This window comes from Ceratotherium simum, chromosome 8, assembly GCF_057802395.1.
Source record: "Ceratotherium simum simum isolate JZ-2026a chromosome 8, ASM5780239v1, whole genome shotgun sequence".
NCBI lineage: Eukaryota > Metazoa > Chordata > Mammalia > Perissodactyla > Rhinocerotidae > Ceratotherium > Ceratotherium simum.
The window spans coordinates 55,346,004-55,358,119 of NC_141907.1; the positions used below are offsets into that span (position 1 = coordinate 55,346,004).

A 12,116-nucleotide genomic window follows, 5' to 3' on the forward strand; every position below is an offset into this window, starting at 1 on the left:
TAGGAAGCATGTAGTAGTTGTTATATGTCTAAATTCACATACATTCTACTGGGAAATGAGTTAGACTGGATGAAGGCAAAAATTTTTCCCTGTCTTTAGGTAAGGAGTGATGCTGAGGCTGGATGCACAGTAGAAGCCAGGCAGCAGGAGTGGTCTCCCAAAAGGAAATGGAACAGTGAATCATTTTACACAATTCTAACTACTGAATAGTTTTTTTAGAAAATGATAAAATTACAAAATTCTGCACCAACACGAAGTTAAATTATTCTGAATATTTACACAATAATACTCATATTGTCAGTAGACTACTTAACGTTCTTGTGTCCATGCACAATGTTTGAAACACAGTGAAGATAAATATTTTTTGATATTAAATTTGAGTTAGAATAATAAATTTCAATAAATACTCATAAAGATTTATTTTTCATTTTATTTTTTCCCAAGTTTTTTTCTCTTTGTATGATATATTTCTAACTCTTAAACAGGGAGTAAATTCCCTGATAACAAATTTTGATCTGAGATGCTAAATTGTGAAAGGTTGTTTTGTCACAAGAGGAAGGGACCCTTTCATCATATATTCTTCTTTCTGGAATAGACTAGAGGAATCTTATCTAGGAGGCTTTCCAGCTTCAGCCCTCAGATGCAACTACTCTCTTTTTTCCTTCCTTCATGTTTTAGCAAACTTCCAGCAACATAACAGACAACATTTTGTGATGACGAATATAGCAATTGCTACAGAGGTCAACAGAATACAAGCAGATCCAAAGAGTGGTACTGGAACTAGGTGAGTTCATGGGAGGCCGGCCACAGGTGTTTGGCTCCTTTGTGGTGCATGACAAACTCCAGAAGACTGCTCGATCTAGAGGCTTCATCGGCTGATCGTAGGGAATTCTTGATAATTTCATACCATTCTCTTTGTATCCAAAGGAGAAACACCATCACTGAAAGTACATTAATTTACCCAAGCATATCATTCCCATGAAAGGCTTTTGAAAGTGTCATACATATGTTTTAAAATAAACGTCATAGAATTGCGGAAGTAATAGTGTATTTTTATCTGGGTCTTCATAAAAGATTTGGTTTTTAAATTGGAATTTTCTGAAGGGCAAATATTTTTTAAAATGAAGGTCAAGTTTAGTTGGGATAGTTTAATCTTTCTAGCAAAGGAAATGATATGAGCCATTGTAAGAGTTATAAGTGAGATGGAGGAAATGCACTTTTAGAATGAGTCTCATGAAGTATTTAAAGAGGAATTGTTTCCTTGTTGGTGAAATGTCTCCTCACCAGACCCTGTGCATTCACTCTTCTCTTCTACCCTCTGCTATTTATTTTCCTTCCTGTAGCCAGAATCATTTTTGAAACAGACATCAGATTATGACACTCTTCTGCTCAAAATTTGCATCTTGCTTCTCATCCCATTTAGAATAAATTCCAAGTCTGTTCTTTGACCTGAAGGACCCTACATGGTGATATCTCTGGCAACTTCTTCTATTACTTTGTACCATGCATACTCTGTTGTAGGCACGTAGACCTTATAGCTCATTCTGGAAGTTGCCTAAATTGTTCTCCCCTCATCACCTTTGTATTTGAGTCCCCTCTGTCCCTTTCCTGGAACACTCTTCCCTCAACACCCCAAGACTTGCCTCCTCTGCCTGAGAGTAGAGATAGTCGCATATCAGAGAGGCTTTTCCTGGCCATGCTATTATAGCAATCCTAAGCATTTCTTTGATTTTTTTGGTGTATTTTTTTCTTTTTTTACTATTCAATTCCTAGAATTTATAAGAAGGATGTGTTCTGTAAAACATTTCTTTTAAGTATGAGATACATAAGAAAAATGCGCGTATCCTAAGTGATTAGCTCAAAATGTCAAAATTAGCTAGAAAATTGTTGTGAAATGAATATCCCAATGTCCCCACTATCCAAATATTGATATAGAGTTCTACAAGCTGCATAGAAGCACCCCATTTTCCTGGACCCTTTCACTACTCTCTTTCCCGAATTAACTACTATCTTAACTTTAAATACCATAGTTTTGTTTTTCTTGTTTACTAATTGGAATCATAGTATGTACTCATATTTTTTGTCTATTATCTAGAAGTTTTTGGTTAGTTACTTTACTATATTGTATTTCATTGTATGATAATACCACAAATTTTCTCTTCATTTATTGATTGATAAATATTTGGATTATTAATAATTTATTGGCCATCACTACTAATGCTGTTATAATTGTTCTTGTATATGTCTTTTGTTGTATGCGTTTCCGCATTTCTGTTGCATATATACCTAATAGTGGATTTGATGAGAAGAAGGTGCATGTGTGATTATGATTTATTTGTTGACTCTGAATTATTTAGAAATGTATTGTTTAATTTTCAAAATGTAGAGATTATTTTAGTTATCTTTTTTGATGATTTCTAACTTTATTCTAGTCTGGCCAGACAATATGCTCCATACGACATTTTGAAAATTTTCCAATATGGCACTTTGGTTTATGACATAGCATACATGCTCAATTCCATTCACAATTCTATGTGTTCTTGAAAAACGTCTTTTCCTCATTGTCATATAAATAAAGTAGGTTACATTTTAAAAATGTGTTCCTGAAATCCTTTTGTACCTATTCATTTTTTTGTCATTTTTGTCTATATTTCTAATTTGTGTTCTTTTGAAAGATTAACCTATTTGTTGTTATGAAGCATTTATTTTTAGTGGCGCTTCTGGTCTAATGTGTCAGATATTAGTATAGGTACAGCATCTTTCCATGGTTACAGTTGAAATCTTAACCTTTTTCTTCCTTTGTACTTACAATCTTCTTGCACACTTCTGTGTAATCATGTCTTGTAAACAGTACACACATAGTTTTGTTTATGTTTAAATGATTTAGTCTGTTTAGCTTTATCTACAGTATGGATATCTTTGCATTTGCATCTACTACCTTTTCCTGTATTTTCTTTTCTATTTGTCAACCTGCTTTGTTTCCTTTTCTTTTCTTTCTTGTCTCCTTTAAAAGTATTTTTTAATTCAATTATATTACTGTTTTCTTCTTGATAACGCACTATTAAAGTATTCTTAGGTGATATCCTCCTAATATAATAATAATGCTGTTAGTAGTAATAAATACTGAATTGATGTTCACGTCCCAGGCACTTACAAATTCCGCATTATTTTCCTTTGGAATATGAAAAATTTAATTATTAATGATTTATTTTTATCAAAATTAAAAAGTTTTCTACTTGAATGCACAGCAGCCAGAGAATGAAAAATCAACCATCCAGAATGAGAGAAAATATTTTCAAGTCAAATATCTAAGATAAGTGTATCCATAGTATATAAAGAATTCCTACAATCCAATAATAAGAAGACAAATAACCCCATTAAAAAATAGAATTGAAAAGGATTGAAATAGATATTTCTCTGAGTAAGATATATGAACGGATAACAAGCGTAAGAAAAGATACTCAACATCTTTGGCTATGATGGAAATACTAATCAAGTCCACAACGAGAGACCACTTAACACCCACTAGGATCACTATAATCAAAACGGCTGATGATAACAAGTGTTTGCAATGATACAGAAACTGGGAGCCCTCATATACTGCTCATGGGAGTGTAAAATGGTCCAGTCTCTTTGTACAACAGTTTGGCAGTTCATCATAAAGTTACCATATGACCCAGAATCCACTTGTAGATAGCTTCCCAAAACAAATTAAAGCATGTGTTCACACAAAAACATAATAGCAATATTCATAATAGCTAAATATGGAAACAACTAAAATATCCATCAACTCATAAATGGATAAATAATATATGCTATCTTCATATCATAGAATATTATTCAGCAATACAAAGCTACAATAGGGACGAAATTCAAAAACATTATGCTATGCAAAAGAAGCCAGTTGCAAATGACTACATATTATATGATTTCATTTATGTGAAATGTCCAGAAGGACTAAACTCTAGAGTTCATAAATTTGATCAGATGTTCCTCGGGAAGTGGGGAATGAAAAGTGACTTTGAGGGCATGTCAGATTTCTTTTTACAATAATGAATCTGTCTGAAATTTATATTATGTTGATGATTTCATAGATCTTTAAACATACTACATATATTTGAGTTTTATACTTTAAACAAGTCAATTTTCTAGCATGTAAATTATACTTAGTTATAAAATATATTAAAATAATGGCAAAAATCAATTTTGAGCAAAAGATATTTGTAGTTTAGAAATATTAGGCACTGAATCAATATATTTTATAATGTTTCTTCTAGTTCATCACTCCTTCCTTTTATGGGTTCTATCATATTTTTAAAAATGTGTGCTTTTTACAAATACCTATAGAACTGTACCTTTTAGATGTAAAAATTGTTGCACTAATTGGTTACCCAATAAAAGAAGAGGGTTAAAATGCACTTTGATATAAATGTGTGGTTAAAAATAAAAGTAGATTTAAGAATGGTTAATTCTTGCTAGTAATTTCAAAATTAGCTTCTTAAAAATGTGATGAAACTCATACTCACTGTTAATAAGACAACATACCTATATAAACTCTCTATTGAAAAAAATTATGATACTCACAAAGGGTCATTAATGACTGTCTTCAATACATTGAACAAACTATTACTTGACATGTGGAAGTCCAAGCTAACAGCTGCTCCCTTGGTCTTCATGCGAACAATGTTATCAGGTTGATCCACAAACAAAGGAATGCCCACCACAGAGATCCCATGGTAGAGGGCCTCATACATGCTGTTGGTCCTACTGTGAGTTATAAAGGCTTTGGCTTTTGGGTGATCTAGGATTGAGTGAATTTCAGCAAATTATTAATTATAAGTCTTAGAATGAGCTGACAGTAGGTCAATATAAGGCACTGCAAGTGGCAGTGTATTTACATAACAGATTAATATACACTTGAAACTGATTTAAAATGTCTTTCAGATCTCAAAGGAAGAAGCAGCTCAGTCAGCTGGAGAGGCAAGTGAAAGCTACAGAGAAGACTGTTGTGTTTGTTTTGACTTGAAAAATGAATACAAGTTTCCAGGTGGACAAATTGAAAGAAATGATTCTGGATTAAAAAAAAGAGTATGTGCAAACAAAAAAATGTGGGGTGAGCATGAGAGAATATCTTCTGTTAACGAAGTAGAGAAGTAGCTGAGTCTAATAAGTAGTGTGTCGAGGCAGCAAGAAGCATGACGGTGATGGTGCAGGAATCAGTGGAAGGAAAGGCTATACTTTATCATGAAATGTATTATTACTTCATGAAAATGATTGTGGATTCTTCTCCTATAGAAAATGGAGAATCACTGGTAATAAAAGCAGAGCTGTTACTTATCAGTGGCACATAGTATACGCCCACAGTCGGGGAAAGGATTGGTGTAAAAGGAGAATTACGTGACAACGTGACAATCCAGAAAGGTATTGAAAAATGCTCTGTGAGAGTTAAGTATGTGAAATAAAGATACTTTGACTCTGGCTATAAGGCATGTGACTGTGTATAATAAAATCCAAGTGTTATATCTTACCCTTTTCCTCTAAGACTAGGAAATAAATATAAGAAAGTTAAGTTTTATTTTTGTCATTTTCAATAATAAATGTTCAATAAATTTCTTTCCTGGTGAACTATTATCACTCTGGTTGACTTCACCTCTCATTTCAGTACTTGTTTTCCAAAGTTACCATGAAGGTCATTCTGGAGGATCTACTCATTAAGCCGAATATTTGGCCCTAAAGTATCTGGTTTCTTGCCATCAAATCTCCATATAACCTGTTAGGAAATACCTTATTCCAAGAGTTGAACTTCATAATTATAGCATGTTAGAATCTAAATAGATTGAGACATCTAGTTAAACCTTTTCCATATGACAGATGAGGAAATGAAGTAAAGAGATGTTAGATAATGAGAACCAATGAAACACTGATGTAATAAGAATACTCATATTTCATGTACTTATTTTTATATTGAATCAGGTATGAATGCAATCATGTTCTTTCACACTTAGGGGTAAGACTGTAAGCTACTCAATGACCAATTTAAGAATACAAAAATCTTTAAGTAGTCATTCTAATTCTAATGTAAAAAACAGTAAAAAATTACTAATTATCTGTATATTTATGTTGTTTTAGCTATGTATTATTCTAGCTCTCATCTTCCAGATTTAATATTAACCCATATATTTCTTTTCCAGTGAAATGGGAAGCAGTTTAGATACATCCTCTTGTTTCCTAAGTTATTTTACTACATTTACATCTTTTGAGTTAAGAATCAATGCAATCAGCTATTTGTGCAAATTAAATAATTCTGATCTTTAACAATTTGTTAATAATAATAAATAATTTCTGTTTAACAAGTATGCTTAGCTTCTTTTTTTTTTTTTTTTTTTTTTTTTTTTTTTTTTGTGAGGAACATCAGCCCTGTGCTAACGTCTGCCAATCCTCCTCCTTTTTTGCTGAGGAAGACTGGCCCTGGGCTAACATCTGTGACCATCTTCCTCCACTTTATATGGGACGCTGCCACAGCATGGCTTGCCAAGCGGTGCGTCGGTGCGAGGCTGGGATCCAAACCAGCAAAACCCGGGCTGCCGCAGCGGAGCATGTGCACTTAACCGCTTCCTCCACCCAACCGGCCCCTGCTTAGCTTCTTTTAAATTACTAATTATCAATCTCTCCTTCCAAGAAAAATTTCAAGTGGCAACTTTTTACAGGAATCCAGTATTATCACTACTGCTAAGTTTCAAAATTCTTTAAAAGTAGAAAAGAAGAGCCCGTTGGCACTTCATAAATAGTAGTATAGCCATCTGAAAAGACTGAATATCATGATGATGCTAAATTTTATTTATCAGACTGTTAACACTTCAATAATGTGATACAATGCATTGACAGCATTGATTAATATGGTTTCTTATAGCCAAGCCCTTTTCGAGTGTAGTACCAAAATTAAGTACAGATTTTGGAATTCCCAAGCAATCCTCATAAGCAAGAATTTAATTTACAAGTGGTTAACATCTATTTGCTAGGTGAATGTTAAAGTAACTTCAGATTCTTAGCAAATTAGTATAGGTGATAAGGAGAAAGTTATATCAGTTAGGAAAGTAGAAAGTAGTTCAGAAATATCCAGAAATTCCAAGTATGTTTTATGTATTAGAAATAATTTACTGCCATATTTTGTGGGAAAGGGGTATCTGAAAAATTTTTATTCCAGGCTTGCTTCTGGTTGAATCCTTTTTATATTTCCTTCTCCTTCTTCAATCCAGAGGAGTTATAATCTGATAGATTAGAGCAGAGTGGTTGTAAGGATACATTTTATAAAGCACAGGGTCACTTTAGGAGCTGGACCCACCTCCATCTTTTGTTTTATGTTTTCCTGCTTCAGACCTTGGAAGGGCCCCATTCACAAGTGCAGTTTTTTCTCCTTTTTCAGGCCCATTTTTTTTTCTCTAAATCATCGTGGCTGGATAGGTACTTGGATGCAATTTGGTGAGCCCTGGCCATCCTTTTTCTGAATAGCACCCTGAAGAGCACATTGACTAGGCCTATTCCAAAATTGAGGGGAAGTAAAAGAGGCCTGGATTACCTAGCAAGCCTAAACCACAGGATGCCTTTGAGACTTTTATCAACTCTTGCTGAACGTTAATGTTAAAATTTAACTACTTTCTGAGTACATCTGTGGTGTGTGCAGTGCCCTCTGGAATCATGCAAGGAAAAGGGGGAAATGACACGGTAGAATTTGGTGATATCTGTACCTGCCTGCAATATCACTATAATACCAGTAATTCACACTACACCTCTTAAATATTTCTTTCTGATCACAAATTTAATGCTAAAGTTATTGTCAGTCAAAGACACTTTTGTACTCCTTTAGCACCTGCCATACATATTTGGGTTTTTAAATTAGTATTTGAGATAAGTGGGATCTGTCATGATACAGTGAAGTTAACCTTTCATGAAGGAAATTTCTGTAGTCATAGTCTATTCCAATTTTAACAGACTCATTAAATAGTTGCCCACTATAAGGTACTTTATCTTCCCTTTTGTGGAATCTGGGCAAGGGCTGATGCGATCATATTGGCCCTTTCTTCTGTCAAGTTTCTGACCATTGACCCCAGAGTAAACACCACAATGCCATTTACTCCAGGGCTCAGGGCAAACTCTTCCATTTCCTGTGGAGATAGAATTTGCTCCATCACGAAGGACCAACAGCATAGCAAACACTATGGAAAGGATTAACTACAAACAACTAAAGAGATAATTTTGTGTTATCAGGAATTATTAGAGTAGTGCCCATTTTTTTAATTGTGGTCAAATCCACATAGCATTAATTTACCACCTTAACAAATCCTATGTGTACGGTTTAGTAGTGTTAAGTATTCACTTTGTCCTATAACCAGTCTCCAGAAAATTTTCATCTTGGAAAACTAGGACCATTTCCATTATACGAGAAATCCCTGTTTCCCTCTTAACCAGTCCTGGCAGCCATCATTCTACTTTCTGTTTCTATGAATTTGACTAGCTTAGGTACCTCATATAACTAGAATCGTACAGTATTTGGCTTTTCGTGAGTGGCCCAATTCACTTAGCATAACATCTTTAAGGTTCAGCTATATTGTAGCTTGTGTTGGAATTTCCTTCAGTTTTAAGGCTAGTATTCCTGGGGTATAAATACCACATTTTGTTTATTGATTCATTTGTCAATGGACACTTGGGTCGCTTCCACCTTTGGGCTCTTGTGAATAGTGTTGGTATGAAGATGGGTGTGCAAATATGTCATCTGGATTCTAACATCAATTCTTTTGGATATATACTTAAAAGTGTAATTGCTGGAGCAAATGGTAATTCAATTTTAGGTTTGTGAGGAACCTCCATTTCTTTGACATTTGTAGCAGTTTATATCAGACCTAATCCCTCATTTCCTTTGCCAGTATATGATTGATATGAGTTTTCTTTCCTTTTTTATATATATTTGTGCAAATATATGTGTGTGTCTCTGTGTGTGTTTGTGTGAATAAAGAAGAAATGAGACAGAACCAGTACACAGTTTTGAGCAGTCAATGCTCTTAGACTATGTTATATCCATACTCTTTATTTATAATATTATGAATTATAGGCATACCTCGGAAGTATTGTAGGATCAGTTTCAGACCACTGCAATAAAGTGAATATTGCAAAAAAGGGAGTCACGCAATTTTTTAGTTTCCTAGAGCATAGAAAAGTTATGTTTACACTCTAGGCTATTAAGTGTGCAATAGCATTATGTCTAAAAAATAATGTGCATTCCTTAATTAAAAAATTCTTTATTGCTAATAAATGCTAACAATCCTGTGACCCTCAGCAAGTCATAATATTTTTGCTGGTGGTGGGCCTTGCCTCACTGTTGATGGCTGCTGATCAAGGTGGTGGTTGATAAAGGTTGGGGTGGCTGTGGGAATTTCTTAAAATAAGACAACAATGAAGTTTGCTGCATCGATTGAGTCTTCCTTTCATGAATGATTTCTCTGTAGCATGTGATGCTGTTTGAAAGCCTTTTCCCCACAGTAGAACTTCTTTCAAAATTGGCATCATTCCTCTCAAACCCTGCCGCTGCTTTATCAACTAAGTTTACGTTATACTCTAAACCCTTTGCTGTCATTTCAACGTACCTCACAGCATTTCCTCAAGAGTAGGTTCCATCTCAAGAAACCACTCACTTTGGTCATCCATAAGAAGCAACTCCTTATCCATTAAAGTTTTTTCATGAGATTGCAGCAACTCAGCCACATTTTCAGGCTCCACTTCAAATTCTAGTTCTCGTGCTATTTCTACCACATCTGCAGTTACTTCCTCCACTGAAGTCCTGAACCCCTCAGAGTCAGCCATGAAGGTTGGAATCAACTTCTTCCAAGCTCCTGTTAATATTGATATTTTGAGCTCTCCCCATGAATCACAAATATTCTTAATGGCATCTAGAATGATGAATCTTTTCCAGAAGGTTTTCAAGTTACTTTGCCCAGATCCATCATTGGAATCACTGCCTATGGCAGCTATAGCCTTATGAAATCTATTTCTTAAATAATAAGACTTGAAAGTCTAAATAACTCCTTAATCCATGGGCTACAGAATGGACGTTGTGTTAGCAGGCATGAAAACAACATTAACCTTGTGGTACATGTCCATTAGAAGTTTTGGGTGATCAGGTGCATTGCCAGTGAGCAGTAATGTTTTGAAAGGAACCTTTCTTCTGAGCAGTAGGTCTCAACAGTGGGCTTAAAATATTCAGTAAACCATGTTGTAAACAGACGTGCTGTTAAGCAGGCTTTGTTGTTCCTTTTATATAACACAGGCAGGGTAACTTTAGCATAATTCATAAGGGCTCTAGGATTTTCAAAATGGTAAATGAGCATTGGCATCAACTCAATGACCCCAGATGCATTATCCTCTAACAGGAAAGTCAGCCTGTCCTTTGAAGCTTTGAAGCCAAGCATTGACTTCTCCTCTCTAGTTATGATAGTCCTAGATGGCATCTTTTTCCAATATAAGGCTGTTTCATCTATATTGAAAATTTCCTGTTTAGCGCAGCCACCTTCATGACCAACTTAGCTAGATCTTTTGGATAATTTGCTGGAGCTTCTACATCAGCACTTGCTCCTTCACCTTGCACTTTTATGTTATGGAGATGGCTTCTTTCTTTAAACCCTAGGAACCAACCTCCGCTGGCTTCAAACTTTTCTTCTGCAGCCTCCTCACCTCTCTCAGCCTTCAGAGAACTGAAGAGAGTCAGGGCCTTGCTCTGGATTAGGTTTTGGCTTAAGCGAATGTTGTGGCTAGTTTGGTTTCCTATCCAGACCACTAAACCTTTCTCCATATCAGCTTTAAGTCTGTTATACTTTCTTTCTTTTCTTTTTCTAGGTAAGATTCACCCTGAAATAACATCTGTTGCCAATCTTTTCTTTTTGCTTGAGGAATATTTGTCCTGAGCTAACATCTGTGCCAATCTTCCTCTATTTTGTTTGTGGGCCATGGCCACAGCATGGCTGTCAATGAGTGGTGTGTGTCTATGCCTGGGAGCTGAACCCAGGCCGCCAAAGCAGAATGTGCCAAACTTAACCACCAGGCTATGGGGCCAGCCCCTTGTTACACTTACATATCATTCATGTGTTCACTGAAGTAGCATTTTTTTTTTTTTTGAGGAAGATAAGTCTTGAGCTAACATCTGTTGCCAATCCTCCTCATTTTTTGCTGATGAAGACTGTCCCTGCGGTAACGTCCATGCCCATCTTCCTCTACTTTCTATGGGACTCCGCCACAGCATGGCTTTGATAAGCAGTGCTCAGCTCTGCATCTGGGATCCGAAACCATGAAACATACTCCGCCGAAATGGAGCGCATGCACTTAAAGACTATGCCACTGGGCTAGCCCGTGGAGTAGCATTTTTAATTTCCTACAAGAACTTTTCCTTTGAATTTACAACTTGTATAGTGATGAATGACAACTGGCGCTTGGTGGTGGACATTATGCAGTCTATACAGAAGTCAAAATATAATGACGTACACCGGAAATTTCTCTATTATAAAGCAATGTTACCTCAATTTTAAAAAATGCAATGTCTGTGATGCACAATGAAGGGATTGAAATAAAACGAGGTAGGCCTACACTAATATATATTCTTGGAAGGAGGCTACACAGCAGAATCTTAAGTCTCCTTTGATCCTTTATTTTTCTAGTTCTGCTAAAACATTTGCATTTATTCCAGGCAGATTTGCTAGAGAAATATTTTAGTTTAGTCATTAGTATTATATGTCTCTGCCTATGAGCACTAAGAAAAAGTTTGTTATGATTAGGATGACTTTATTTCTTTTCTCAAATTTCTATAATAATTTATACTTCATATTAACCCTTGTTAGAATTCCCCAAGCTCTCTCCCTAAGTCACTCTTTAAAGGCTGAAGGTTAAGAGTCACTGTCATTTATGATTCTATTACTACTATTTGGAATTTCCATGAAATAGCCCTAAAGTCTTTATTTTTAATCCAGAAATATACCTGTCTAGTTCCTTATTTGAGTGACCATATTTCTGGCTTATTTATGTTTGACACATTTTGCCCTGAAATCATAGCATAAAATTTATGTCCCAGTAGAATC

The 12,116-nt window shown here is 35.2% G+C and overlaps 1 pseudogene; it reads right to left on the minus strand.

Annotated features, from left to right (window-relative positions):
• Positions 1 to 646: 646 nt before the first annotated feature.
• LOC101400121 (UDP-glucuronosyltransferase 2B31-like) overlaps positions 647 to 12,116 on the minus strand; it is a 75,225-nt pseudogene continuing 63,755 nt past the window's right edge.